Source organism: Xyrauchen texanus, chromosome 26, assembly GCF_025860055.1.
Source record: "Xyrauchen texanus isolate HMW12.3.18 chromosome 26, RBS_HiC_50CHRs, whole genome shotgun sequence".
Taxonomy (NCBI): Eukaryota; Metazoa; Chordata; class Actinopteri; order Cypriniformes; family Catostomidae; genus Xyrauchen; species Xyrauchen texanus.
Window position 1 is genome coordinate 6,995,329 of NC_068301.1, and position 13,165 is coordinate 7,008,493.

The window sequence follows — 13,165 nt, forward strand, 5'->3', positions numbered from 1 at the left end:
CAAAGTCTTCATGCCAGACATCAAACACAAAAACATACTGACGCAAAGCTGAGAAAAGAGAGATCCTTCTTTTTTATTTCATTTTTTGCTGTTGATTCATGTGTTAGGTACATTGCTTTTATTCCATATTTTTTCCTGCACTTATTTAAACAATGAAATCAGAGAAATCTTTTTTTCCCAGGATACACAAATACTGTATTGTCTTTTTTTCAACAGGGGCTGAGGAGAAAGAGGGGAGGGATGAAGGTAGGGCAGGATAGAGGAGGGAGTCTTCATCTCATCATTCACACGCAGATAAACAGACGGGGATGGACAGATGGACAGAAGGAGAAAGATCAGGGAGGGAGGGGGCAGTGCATGATAAACAGGGTGGGAGAGAGAGAGAGAGAGAGAGAGAGAGAGAAGAGAGAAAGAGAGTGAGAGGGTGGCAGAGTGCTTTGTCATGTCTGAGAAAAATGAAAACAAGCAGCTCCCAGACCCACTTCTAACATAGAAACAACAACCACAACAACAACAACAAAACAATGTATGAATAATTAATAAAAATAGTACTCCAAAAAACAATAGAGACACAGAAAGAAAACCAGCTGTCAATGTGGAGAGAGTGTCTTCCTCTTTTTCCCCAGCAGAGAGTGAGAGCGAGTCTAAATGAATGTAATGATGGATTACTGGGAGACAGCAAAGTCGGAATAGCATGGCAGTGTTCATACAGGAGTTCCTGTTGGCCGTGATGGAATCAAAGCACAGTTGCCGGGTTTTGAGAGATGTTTTGCACAACGTTGATTACAAAAGCCGTGCATGTGCACATGCTAACAGTGTATCTAAATGTATCAGTACACCTCACATCTGTGATACTGGCAGATTGAGCTGTAGACTTTGGGTGAAAACAAAAAAAAAGATGGGAGTTGAGAATAACTTTTCCCTCTCCTATGTTGTTGGCCCTCTCATTTTCGGTAGAGGGAAAGAGATTGGAAATGTATTATGGTTGATTCTGTGTTGGTTTAACTTTACTTTTATAACAAAAGGGATGGATAGATCAAAAAGGAGACAGAGAAAGAGAGTGAGGGAATGAGGGAGAATTGCTGAGTGAAGTATTTGACAGTTCAGTAGTATGTCTCCCTTTCAACCCAACCTGGAACAAGAGAAACATTTATAATTAGTCATTTTCAATACCAATAATGGTAAGCATTGTTCCTCATTTGTTTACGAGTCATACAAGCTCTGTACCTCCTGGGTTTCGGCGCAGGATGAGTTTTCAGGTCTCATCGTAAACAAAGATTAAGGAACTGTATGGGAACGCACAGAACCACCAGCTGGGCCTGAGAGAAGAAATGAGAGAACAACCAAAAAAGAGACATTTAGTCAATAACAACAACAGGTCACCTAATTCACACAATTTTGAACTGCGTTTCATCAACATAAACAACCGAAGTGATCTCTGTGGCAAAGATGGTGCACATGTTTTGAAATCTCTTTGTATTATTTTTCACCAGGATGTATTTTAATGTGTAACACTCACTTCAGAGGGTACGTCCTAAGGGCGACATCCATACCGGGGCAGTAAGACAGGAAAGCAGCGAGAGCTGTCTCCTCAAACAGGCCGAAGATCAGAATTGTATTCCTAGAAAGAACAAAGCAGACAAATATTTAGCAAGGCTAGTTTGTTTCAATCTTTATAAGCGTGAGAAGAACTAGTTCTTCTTGGAGACAGAAAACGAGCATGAATAAAAGAGATCATAAGAGATACTAACTTCATGCCCTGCTGGAACACAAGAGTTGCGGCGAGTCTTGCAGATAATCACATCGGCCCACTGCACAACCACGATACTGACGAAGAAGGCGGTGTGGCAAGTGAACTCCACAATTTTCCTCTGCTCATATGTCTGTGTGTGAGAGAGAGAGAGAGAGAGAGAGAGAGAGAGAGAGAGAGAGAGAGAGAGACAGAATGACTACTCACAATGCACACTATTATCAAGGATGTTTCTTCAACTTTTACCATTTTTAGCACTTTGTAGAAAATAAAGTCTTATTTCACATTTTTCACACTCCCACTAGATTTTTACAGTTGTCTATTAACAATGGCTAACAGTGCATGTACATGCATCACATCTCCTTTGACTTGCTAAGGCTAATTCTGTATTCTATTCAACTCGGAAAGTCAGAATTTCCAACTTCCTACTATTAAAAGTGCAATGGAATGCCCCTTGAAGTCGGACTTCCAACTTGGAAACTTGTGCGGAAATCTTCAACTCTGATTTCGGCAAAATGTAGTGGTGGTGACGTCATGCAAACATGTCGGCACGCAGGGAGATTTACAAAGTTTATGATAAACATCCACTTATATAGTGTATGTGTATATATATATATATATATATATATATATATATATATATATATATATATATATATATATATTAGGGATGTAAAAAGTACTCAGAAATTAAACTTAAGTGAAAGTAAGTATACTGAGTGAACATTTTACTCAGTTAAAATTCCAAGTATCTAGCCAAAAACATACTTGTGTGAAAGTAAAAAAGTATTCACATTAAATTGTACTTAAGTTTTAAAAAAAGTAAATAGTAACTTTTAACATTAGAGGTACTAAAAAAACAATGCCTTTTATCCCCCTCAACACAAATCACGAGTAAAGCGACAGATTATCAATTCATAAACAATTTTCGCTCTGTTCCTCACACAATGCAATCTTATGACATATAAAACTTTTACTATCGCGCATGACTTGTTTTAATGTTTGCATTACATAACCAACTATATTAAAAAGCTTTTTAATAATGATCTTTGTGGTAGCTCAACTGATAGTGTTGCATATGCCAGGTCATGTTTGTAAATGAGAAGTGGTTCTCAAACAGTTTACCTGGATAAAGGTTAAATAAAATAAATAAAAAATATGCAAAACAAAAGTCTGTGAGACGAGTCCTGAAGAACACGTGAGCCGAAAGTGTCAAAGGAGCACCACAAAATGACGTGGTTGCTTCAGAAATTGTGTTTCTCACATTTCACATTTGCTTTTGCTGACACTTTATCATAGAGAAAGTTAGTAATATTGTTGGTTTTGTGAATTGTTTTCTGAAGTTTGTTACCAAAACCTTCTGTTGAATGGATAGATGAATTCAATAACATTCATAACTACCGTAATATTTAATCAGATTCCATAATTTCTTTATCATTATCATTGCAGGTTTTATATTTAGTATTATAATTAATAGTTGCCTAAAACAACAACAACAATAATAATTCAGCAAATAGGGAGTATAAATTCATAGGTATGATTTAAATATGAAGGCAAGTGTAGAAATAAATGACATGTACACATTTAATTACAAAAGCATTTATATATATATATATATATATATCTTCAACTTAAATTATAATTTTATAAATGATAAAACAATTAAATCTATCCATAAAAAAAGAGATTTCAAAAGTACCAAAAATAAATAACAAATGAAAAAAAGTTTTACATTCAGTTTTAATGAGACCTACATATTACAAAAATAGAACAACATTTTTTTATCTGTAGGTTTTAATAAAAATCAACCCCTTGGACATTAAATTTCTCAAGTGTGTGGAGTGTGGGGTTTTGGAAAGAGGGGGCGTGGCTAATCCAACGGCTCAGCTTGTGGAAATTCTACATTGGCTAAAATCACTTACAGCACCTTTAACATCCTTTTTTTAATAAAAATGTAATCTCCTTTTCAAACATTATTATGATGTCTAGTATTGTTGAATTCTCAAGGTTTCTCAAGGCCACATAATCACTTGTCTCCAAGATTGAAATTGTAGAAAACCTCCTGTTGAATGCTCTATGGAGCACTTCAAGTATTTTTTAAATATTTTTCCCATTCATTTTTTGCATAGGCTTTTCATAAAATCCTCCATTAAAGAGTTGTAAGCCATGAACCAAACCAACCAGCTCCAAGGTGAATCACAACATTACAATCTTTGTTTTGAGGCAAAAAAGTATTTGAAAATTGGACAAAAGACCAAGGTACAAGACGGCGTACTTAAGTCTTTCACGAGGGAATGGGCTACGATCCCATGAAGCATTGGGAATGATGTAATTCAATAAAAAATGGATGGAAAATATAAAACTACTGATTTTAGGTTTTAAATTGTCAGTATAGAAACAATATATTTTATGTTTATTGCTAAATATTCCGATATGTACAAATAGATAAGTAGTTTAGGAGTGAAGGGAGACCAACTTGTTTGCATCATTCACAGTGCGTCATTGGAGTTGGAGGTCACTCCAGGGCTCAGATCTCTGGTTGGTGAAGCTTTCTCTGCTGGATCATGTCTAATGCTGTTGTTTAACCAGAAATTCCACTAAAAAACACGTTTTTTAAACAACGAAGTTGAAATAACGCAGACTGATGGCTTCAAAAGAAGAATATGCTACTGATGAATAACCTCAGAGGTAGGTCTGTCTTTTAAGGTTTAGAAGTTATCATAAAAAAAAATGTATCTATGGGAAAAAATTTATGGGGATTTTACTTCCGGAACCAGACTGTTGTACTCTACTTGGACTAGTCAGTGATGTCATCGGTGGGTGGAGCTACGGACATGCCTTGACAAGTTCGGTCTAATCTAAAGTGATCTAAAACTTACAATTCATCTAAATTATGTTTTCGGAAAGGCTGTGGCTCAGTTGGTAGAGCGGGTCGGCCACTAATCGCAGGGTTGGTGGTTTGAATCCCGGCCCACATGACTCCACATGCTGAAGTGTCTTTGGGCAAGACACTGATCCCTAAGTTGCTCCCAATGGCAGGCTAGCACCTTACATAGCAGCTCTGCCACCATTGGTGTATGAATGAGATGCAGTGTAATACTGTTAATGCTCAAAAAGGTGCTATATAAGTGCAGACCATTTATTGTAACGGTTTATGTTTTGACAACAATTTATAGATTGTGTTATGTGTTTTGTTCAGAATGTTTACAGCCATTGATTTGCTTCTGGTATCGTAAGGATACCGCTCTAAGTAAATACATTTATCAACAACTGTAAGAATTTAAGTTATATTCTTGTTTTCCCTTGTGACGCTTTAAAACTGTGTCGTTTTATATATTTTTCACAAATGTATTTGTGGTGGCATGATAAAGTTTCTGTTGTGATTATTCTGTGCCATTCCCGCACTTTGGTAAATAACTTCAAATGGCTTTGATGCATGTATTATTAAATCACAAAGGGACACCTTAATGCTTTTTGACACATGAAAAACAATAAAATCATTTCCAGTCTTTAATTATTCCCAAAAAGATGTTTCAATTGCATAAATAATGTAAATTATGAATAGGCTTTATAAATATGAAATGAATGAAAACATGAAATTATGAAACTAATTATAAATTATATGCTCTGTCATGACAACAACAGTACTCTGATGCCGCATCTCATTAACACAGAATCAAAGCAGGATCAGAACTGCCTTTGATACCAGGAGCTGAGATGGGTCAGAGCAGGCATAATTTATTCTGGCTTTTATGTGGCATTCATAATTAATTTTAGGCAGACACAGAGCAGTCTTAACTCGCCTGTGTAAATTACTTCTGTGTAAAGGAATCTAAATCAAGGTAAAAAAAAACATTATATTTGTTAGGTGAACCAATATGTGATTATGGTATCCTTAACCATGGGGATCTTACTCACTCTCAATTTGGCCAACATCACAATCCTAGATAATTTGTTTTGACTATGAAGTGCATGTTACATTATGTCCTCATATGACTCAATAGCCATCTTGTGATGACCTTTACATAATGTTGAATTTAAGTTGTGTTTGTGTATGTTTTACATAGGTCATAGATTAGGTTGTGTGTTATTAATTTACTTGGAGCGGTATTCTTACGATACCAGAAGCAAATCAATGACTATAATCATTCTGAACAAAACACATGACACAATCTATAAATTGTTGTGAAAACATGAACCGTTATAGTAGAAGCCTGACTTCATTTACCGCAATTACCTTTGCAAAAACATTAAGACTAAATGCATTGTAACATGACACAGGAAACTCATGAATATTCATGTATGCTCCACCCAGTGCAACCCAAAATTTGAGAACACCAGGCATATACCCGGCTCTGCCAACCAATTACATCACTGACTTTTCCAAACAGAGGATACAACAGGGGGTTATATACAGTAAACTGATTGTCTAAAGTAGCCCTGACTCATTATTTAGCTTTGACAAGTCTGTTTAAAACAACCTGCTATTTTAAATAAATGTTGTGTAGTTTGTGTACTTTGATGCATTGTACTGTAGTTTTTAAGTGTGCATACCCATTGCTGTCCATAGCTGTCCTCTAGATCATTGTTAGAGCGATCATCCCAATTTAGTCGAATGCCCACCAGCACACTGGGAAGAAAAGCCGTTCTCAGCCAGAATCACGAAATAACTGAAAAATCCTCCCAGGGCCTGAATCATACCTATATACACACAGATGGAGGGAAATATTGTCAGTTTAGATCTGTAGATAGCTGGTTTATTAAATGAAACATTGTTCTGTTGTACTATAATATATAAATACACTGTTATAATTTCAGTATATTGTGATGCAGCAGCTCACAAACCGATCTGTCCATAGGCGATGCTGATTAGACGTTCGTTGACTAGCTTGTCCCTCTGGGGGTTACGAGGCTGGCGCTTCATGATGTCACTCTCTGTTACTTCATAAGCCAATGAGATTGCAGGAACCTGTCAATGAAAATGCAATGATTGGTCAAGATAACATATGCATGCACTTCAGTTAAATGCATGCATATGCGTGTTGGTCATATTGTTTTGGTTGTGTATTGCATCCAGTATTTTGGCTGATTTTACAAGTTCACAGTGCATGTCATGTACATTAATAAATTATATTGAGATATAGGGAAATTTGAATGCTATAGCATGCACACAACATCAGTAGCACACCAATCTTACTTTTACTGTTACATTCAGGCATAATCACACAAAATCTATACACTAAACAAATTAGATGTGTGTGGCTCACCATGTCAGTGCCAAGGTCAATGCAGAGGATAGTGATAGTTCTGAGGGGCAGGGGAATGTTGACTATGATGAAGAACAGGAAGGGAGTGATCTCAGGGATATTGCTGGTTAGCGTGTAGGCGATGGACCTCTTCAGGTTATAAAAAATCAGACGACCTGCGGAGTAAGAACAGAAAAACACTTCCATCAATAACTTCCAAACTGCTCATTCACTTAGAATTCAGTTTGATTTTCAACACAAATCACAATCTATGGGATTGACTTCATTTGTGTAGGATACATAAGGATGTTAAAGGAATGTTCTAGGTTCAATACAAAAAATACAAAAAAGTTAAGCTCAATCGACAGCATTTGTAGCATAATGCATAAAACATTTGTAGCATAAAAAAGTAGATCCTTTCAATGCAAGTGAACCTCCTGGGGAAAACTAAGGTAACTGCAGGTTAAGGTAACAGAGGTATTAGGGAGGCCAGCAGGGGGTGCTCACCTAGTGGTCTGTGTGGGTTCTAATGCCCATAGTGATGAGGACACTATACTGTAAAAATGTATTTTGGATGAGACTTTAAACTGAGGTCCTGACTGTCTGTGGTCATTAAAAATCCCAGGACACTTCTTGTAAAGAGTAGGGGTGTAACCCTGGTATTCTGGCCAAATTTCCCATATAGGCCCTTATTAATCATGGCCTCTGAATTATCCCCATCCATTAATTGGGTGTATCACTCTACTCACTCTACTCTCTCCTCTCCACCAATAGCTGGTGTGTGGTGAGCGTATTGGTGCACTACGGCTGCCATCGCATCATTCAGGTGGATGCTGCACACTGGTGGTGGTTGAGGACAGTCTCCCTATACTATGTAAAGTGCTACATAAATGTAAGGAATTATTATTATTAAATCCATGTCTTCAGAAGGGATATGATAAGTGTGGGTGAGAAACAATATTTAAGTCAATATACAGTATATCAATATTCACATCTGAAAGTAAAAGTAAGATTTCTGACCACCATTCACTTGCATGGAAAGGATCAACAAAGCTGAGGTGTTTTTCTAAAATTCTTTGTTTGTGTTATGCAGAAGAAAGAATATCATACACATCTGGGATGGCATGAAGATGAGTAAATGATGAGAGAATTTTCATTTTTGGGTGAACTATCCCTTTAACTTTTACTGAACCTGGAACATTCCTGTTAATAATAAAGGACATAAATTCATTGTTTTGTTCAGTTTGTGATGGTTTCTACAGGTGAGTATTACAATTTAAAAAAACAATTCTGACTAGTTTTCTTGTAAGTGTGATTGTGGAAGGACTCTTGAATTTGTGTTTGTATTACGTATATATTAACGTATATCTCTCTTACCCTCCTCAACTCCAGTAACAATGGATGAAAAGTTGTCATCTAGCAGGATCATGTCTGCAGCCTGTTTGGAGACGTCTGAGCTGGAGATGCCCATAGCAACACCGATGTCAGCTTTCTTCAGAGCGGGAGAATCATTCACTCCATTGCCAGTCACAGCCACGATGGCACCCTAGAAGACACAAAGACACTAAATAATAGAAGTCCCATTTGAAATCCTCACTTTAACTGGAATTACATTTTTGTTAGAATAGATCTCTATAGAATAGTACACCTCAGCAGACTCCCCTTTATAACAATATACAGGAATGTTTTGCCACAAGTTGTGGCAGTGTGTGTGTACCTGTCTCTGGCATCCCTCCACGATGATGAGTTTCTGTTGGGGAGAGGCTCTGGCGAACACAATCTCTGTGTGATTCTTCAGCACTTCATCCATCTGCTCCTGACTGAGATCCTTCAGATCAGAGCCGTGGATCACACAGGCTTTAGCATCCCTGACGACAAACAAATTGAGAATACAAAATAGATGTAACACTATCCAGTAGTATAAAAACCAGGATTAAGTACATGCAGAGCTGTAAATAATAATAATAATAATAATAATAATAAAAGTAAAGGGGGAAAAAAAAGTTAGATTTATGCTGCTAAATAAGTTGGAAATGCATCAGCACAGTCTGTGAAAAGGGTCCATTATGTGATTTAGAGAATTATGACATGTTTCCGGATTAACATCCTTTAATTGTTAGAACGACAATCACAGTTCTTACCCTAACCATAACCTACACCTAAGATCAAAAGATTCAAAAGGTTGTTGTTAAAGTCCCTAACCCCACCCCTAAGCCTAATGCTGTGTTCAAGTTGATTTGCCAACTCGGAGATCCTACTCAGAGTTGTTCCTGTTCTTGGATTTTGAAATGATTTATTTCTATGGCAACATTCCTAACGCAAAAATTTATCAATTTTGATCCATGAATACACCTCGTGCAAAGAAGAACTCGAACTCGTGCATTGAAGAACGAAGACAGCACACCAGATAGCACTAGCTATAATAAAAAGTCCTAGGTTGTTTTTAAGAGTTTCAAAGACAAAATCTGTGTCTCAAATCACACACCTCTGCACTATACACAACACATCATTTCAGTCTGCTGAATAACGTTGAATGCTTCTGTGTATTAAAAAACACTAGTGTTCCATTCCGCCTGGTTTCATGAACATTACGTGACTAAATGATGTACTTCATTACATGTTTAGCTGCAGTTTACATCTGAAATGTCCAGCAGGGGGTGCCAAAAGCGAGTGTAATGGTGTCGTAATCAGAATAGGTTTTTCAGGTGAATATTAATCAGGGGTTTTAATGAGTAAACACCAACACCTAACCCTAACTGATAGTGTTTTAAAAGCAAATATGACATGAAAAGCATATTTTTTAAGCAACCAAATCATCTCGTGACACTTTCGTCTCAAGTGTCATCTTCTGAGTCCAAAGTCCAACACTCTATCAGGCGAGCTACAGCGGAAGCTAATCACATTGGAATACTTGTGTAAATGTAGGTGGGTATGTAATACAAGGGTTAAAATATATTGCTTTTTAATTGATGCGTTATAGTAAAGGTCGATATCATAACATAGCAGTGTGTGAGTAATAGAGCAAAAATATGTGTTTCTAAAGTAGTAATCAACCACTCTAGTCGTAAGTTGTAAGTAAATAAATGCACAGTTTTTGTAGCACCTCTAGTGTTAACTTCACCAGGAAACTGCAGCAAAATGTAGAATTTTGTAAGCAGTTTGCAAAAATTGTGTTATAGTAACGTTTATTCTATGAGACTAGGTTGGTTCCATTTAAAGCTTAAGTATGTCACTTTTTCGGTAAATATTTTCTCCAACCCCAGCTTCATATGAAGAGACAACTATAAGTACCGTAAGCCAATCATAGATTCAGTTTTCTCAAAAACTGTAAACCATGTGTCTGTGTGGAACTATAAAAATTCCATTTGTTTTGTGTGACCCACTTAGACGTGCCCCAACAGTGATACTCAATCTGTATCACAGAAATTAGTTTTGCTTTTGTTTTATGAATAAGGTCCAATATGTGATACACAGTTTTGAAAAACTTAAAAAAAATATTCTCTGTGTTTTTATACTCTTTATACCTGGGGTTGACCTGGATGACAGGAATGTTAAGACGTGCAGCGATGTCCTCCACTGTCTCGTTACCCTCTGAGATAATGCCTACACCTTTGGCGATGGCCTTGGCTTTGATTGGATGGTCACCGGTCACCATGATGATTTTAATGCCAGCTGACATCTGACTCGTGCACAGACAGCTGGTGTGAAAACAAATCCAAGCATGTCAATAACAGCGGAATATTTGTCTGTATGTCTGTTCATTGTGAAAATGTTTCATTATACTTGATTTATTATAATTGATGGAAAGATCTTGGAGAAATGGCATTGCTTAATCATGGACTAAACAAGTCTGTGCTTATCTATCTATCTATCTACATATATATATAGATATATATATATATATATATATATATATATATATATATATATATATATAGTGTGCTTGAGCATTTTTACTGACCACTAGGCCATGTCTCCCATTCTTAAGTATTTAGCAAGTTAAGAATGCATTGACTGGACATTTAAGCACATTTATGGATGCTAGACTTCAATTGCACTGGATATAAAACGTTATACAAACCTGGTATTTGTTGGTGGAGTTGAATAGAATTTCAGCCACTTTCTTGCTCTTGTCCCTCATGACTTTGACTGATCCACAGGAGAGCTCAATGCACTTGAGAAGGGCGGACTCAGAGGCGTCGCCTGCCACATCACGCTTCAGGATTGGCAGAGAATCTTGACCTGCCTTAAACAAGTCAAGTCAAGTCAAGTCAATTTTATTTGTATAGCGCCTTTCACAACACACATCGTTTCAAAGCAGCTTTACAGAATATCAGCAATAACAGATGATAAAACTGTAATGTCTATAAAGTCGATTAATCATCATTGTGTAATTTAGATAAAATACGATTTTTAATATTGTTTCAAAATAATTAAATGATAATTGTATTAATAACCCCAGTGAGCAAGCTGTAGGCGACTGTGGCAAGGAACACAAAACTCCATAAGATGTTGATTAATGGAGAAAAATAACCTTGGGAGAAACCAGACTCACAGTGGGGGCCAGTTCCCCTCTGGCTAACATCATGAATGTAATGTAAATATTAATTATGTGTAGGTAAAATCATGGTTTAAAATTATTAAACTAAGTGTTAAGGGTCAGTGATTAAACATAGATTGTGTTTGAACTGTAAGATTAATGACCAAAGTCTTTGAAGTCCATCTTGATTAATTGCAGAAGTTCACACAGATGCAATTGTCCTTGTTAATTGGCTGATGAAGGCTTTTGTTGGCAATAGTTAGTCTAAGCATTTCATTTCAAGATCGTAGTCCATAAATAGACCGAGGTGATGCAGGTTGGAGTTGGCATCATTTCATCCTCTGAAGTCCGTCATAATAGATTGAAGTGATGTTTGGCACCGGCTGCATTTAGTCATCATCATTCTGCGACATGTAGCAGTGAGTCCAACATGAAGCAGGAATGGTGCTGGATCCAGCCGGTTCTGGTGACCTCAGGATAGGAGTCCCGAGGTTGAGACAGGGAAACAAATAAAAAGATGTAAGCTGTAGATGCCATTTAATTTATTGCAGAGTTAGAGATCATGCTCAATGTTTCTGGTTTCTGGTTCCGCAGACCCAACTAAAGCAGCCTAATTGTGGGTTGGAGGATAAATTAGGTGTATGCCTGGCTAAATAGATGAGTCTTTAGTCTAGACTTAAACTGAGAGAGTGTGTCTGCATCTCGAACAGTGTTTGGGAGACTATTCCATAGTTTAGGAGCCAAATATGAAAAGGATCTTCCTCCTTTAGTGGATTTTGATATTCTAGGAACTATTAATAGGCCAGAATTTTGCGATCTTAATGAACGTGTTGGAATATAGCGTGTTAGAAGATCACTTAAGTACTGTGGAGCTAGACCATTCAAAGCTTTGTACGTAGTTAACAGAATTTTAAAATCAATACGGAATTTAACAGGTAGCCAATGTAACGATGATAAAATGGGGCTAATATGATCATATTTCTTAAACACAGCTCTGTTACAGAGCGCAGCCACACGGGCCAGAGACAACCACGTCCCAGAGCTCTTGTCAAATGACGCACCTGATGAAGAAAGACAGCTAAATGATGTACAGTCTAGATAACATTTGAAGTCAGGGCCGTTTCTAGCTGTGAGCAGTATAAGAATGTAATTGCAAGGGTTTTCGGCATGCTGTTTCCGAAAGTTTCGGTACCCTAGGATCGGCGATAGTATGTTGACTCACTGACATGTGACATTTCCCACCAGATATTTTTACATCGGTTTCAGTGTGTTTACTTTACCACGTGGCTCGACTGGCAATTGCATCAGCAGCGTGAGAGAAGGAAGTAATAGTGTTCGCTTAATCAGTGACAAGCGTGATTTGGAGGTCACACTTTTACCCCTAACATTTAATTTACGCCACTAATGGTTAGGTTTGGGTTAGTCCATAAAATATGCATTCCTCTTCACTGCATTACATACTGTACAGGAACTTGCTTCACAACAATTTTTTAGCAACCTCTCCTGGACACAAATGGTCCTCACAAGGCCCTAGAAAACTTACCGCTTTGGCCAATGGGAGCAGTGTTTTAAATTTCAGTAATTAAATACCGATTTTTCGACCTACTCTTTCTGATTTCACTGTGAGAT

General features: G+C 37.1%; 1 pseudogene; it reads right to left on the bottom strand.

Moving 5' to 3' along the window:
• Positions 1 to 1,103: 1,103 nt before the first annotated feature.
• On the bottom strand, positions 1,104 to 11,663 carry LOC127619849 (sodium/potassium-transporting ATPase subunit alpha-3-like; annotated as a pseudogene).
• Between the last annotated feature and the right edge of the window lie 1,502 nt (positions 11,664 to 13,165).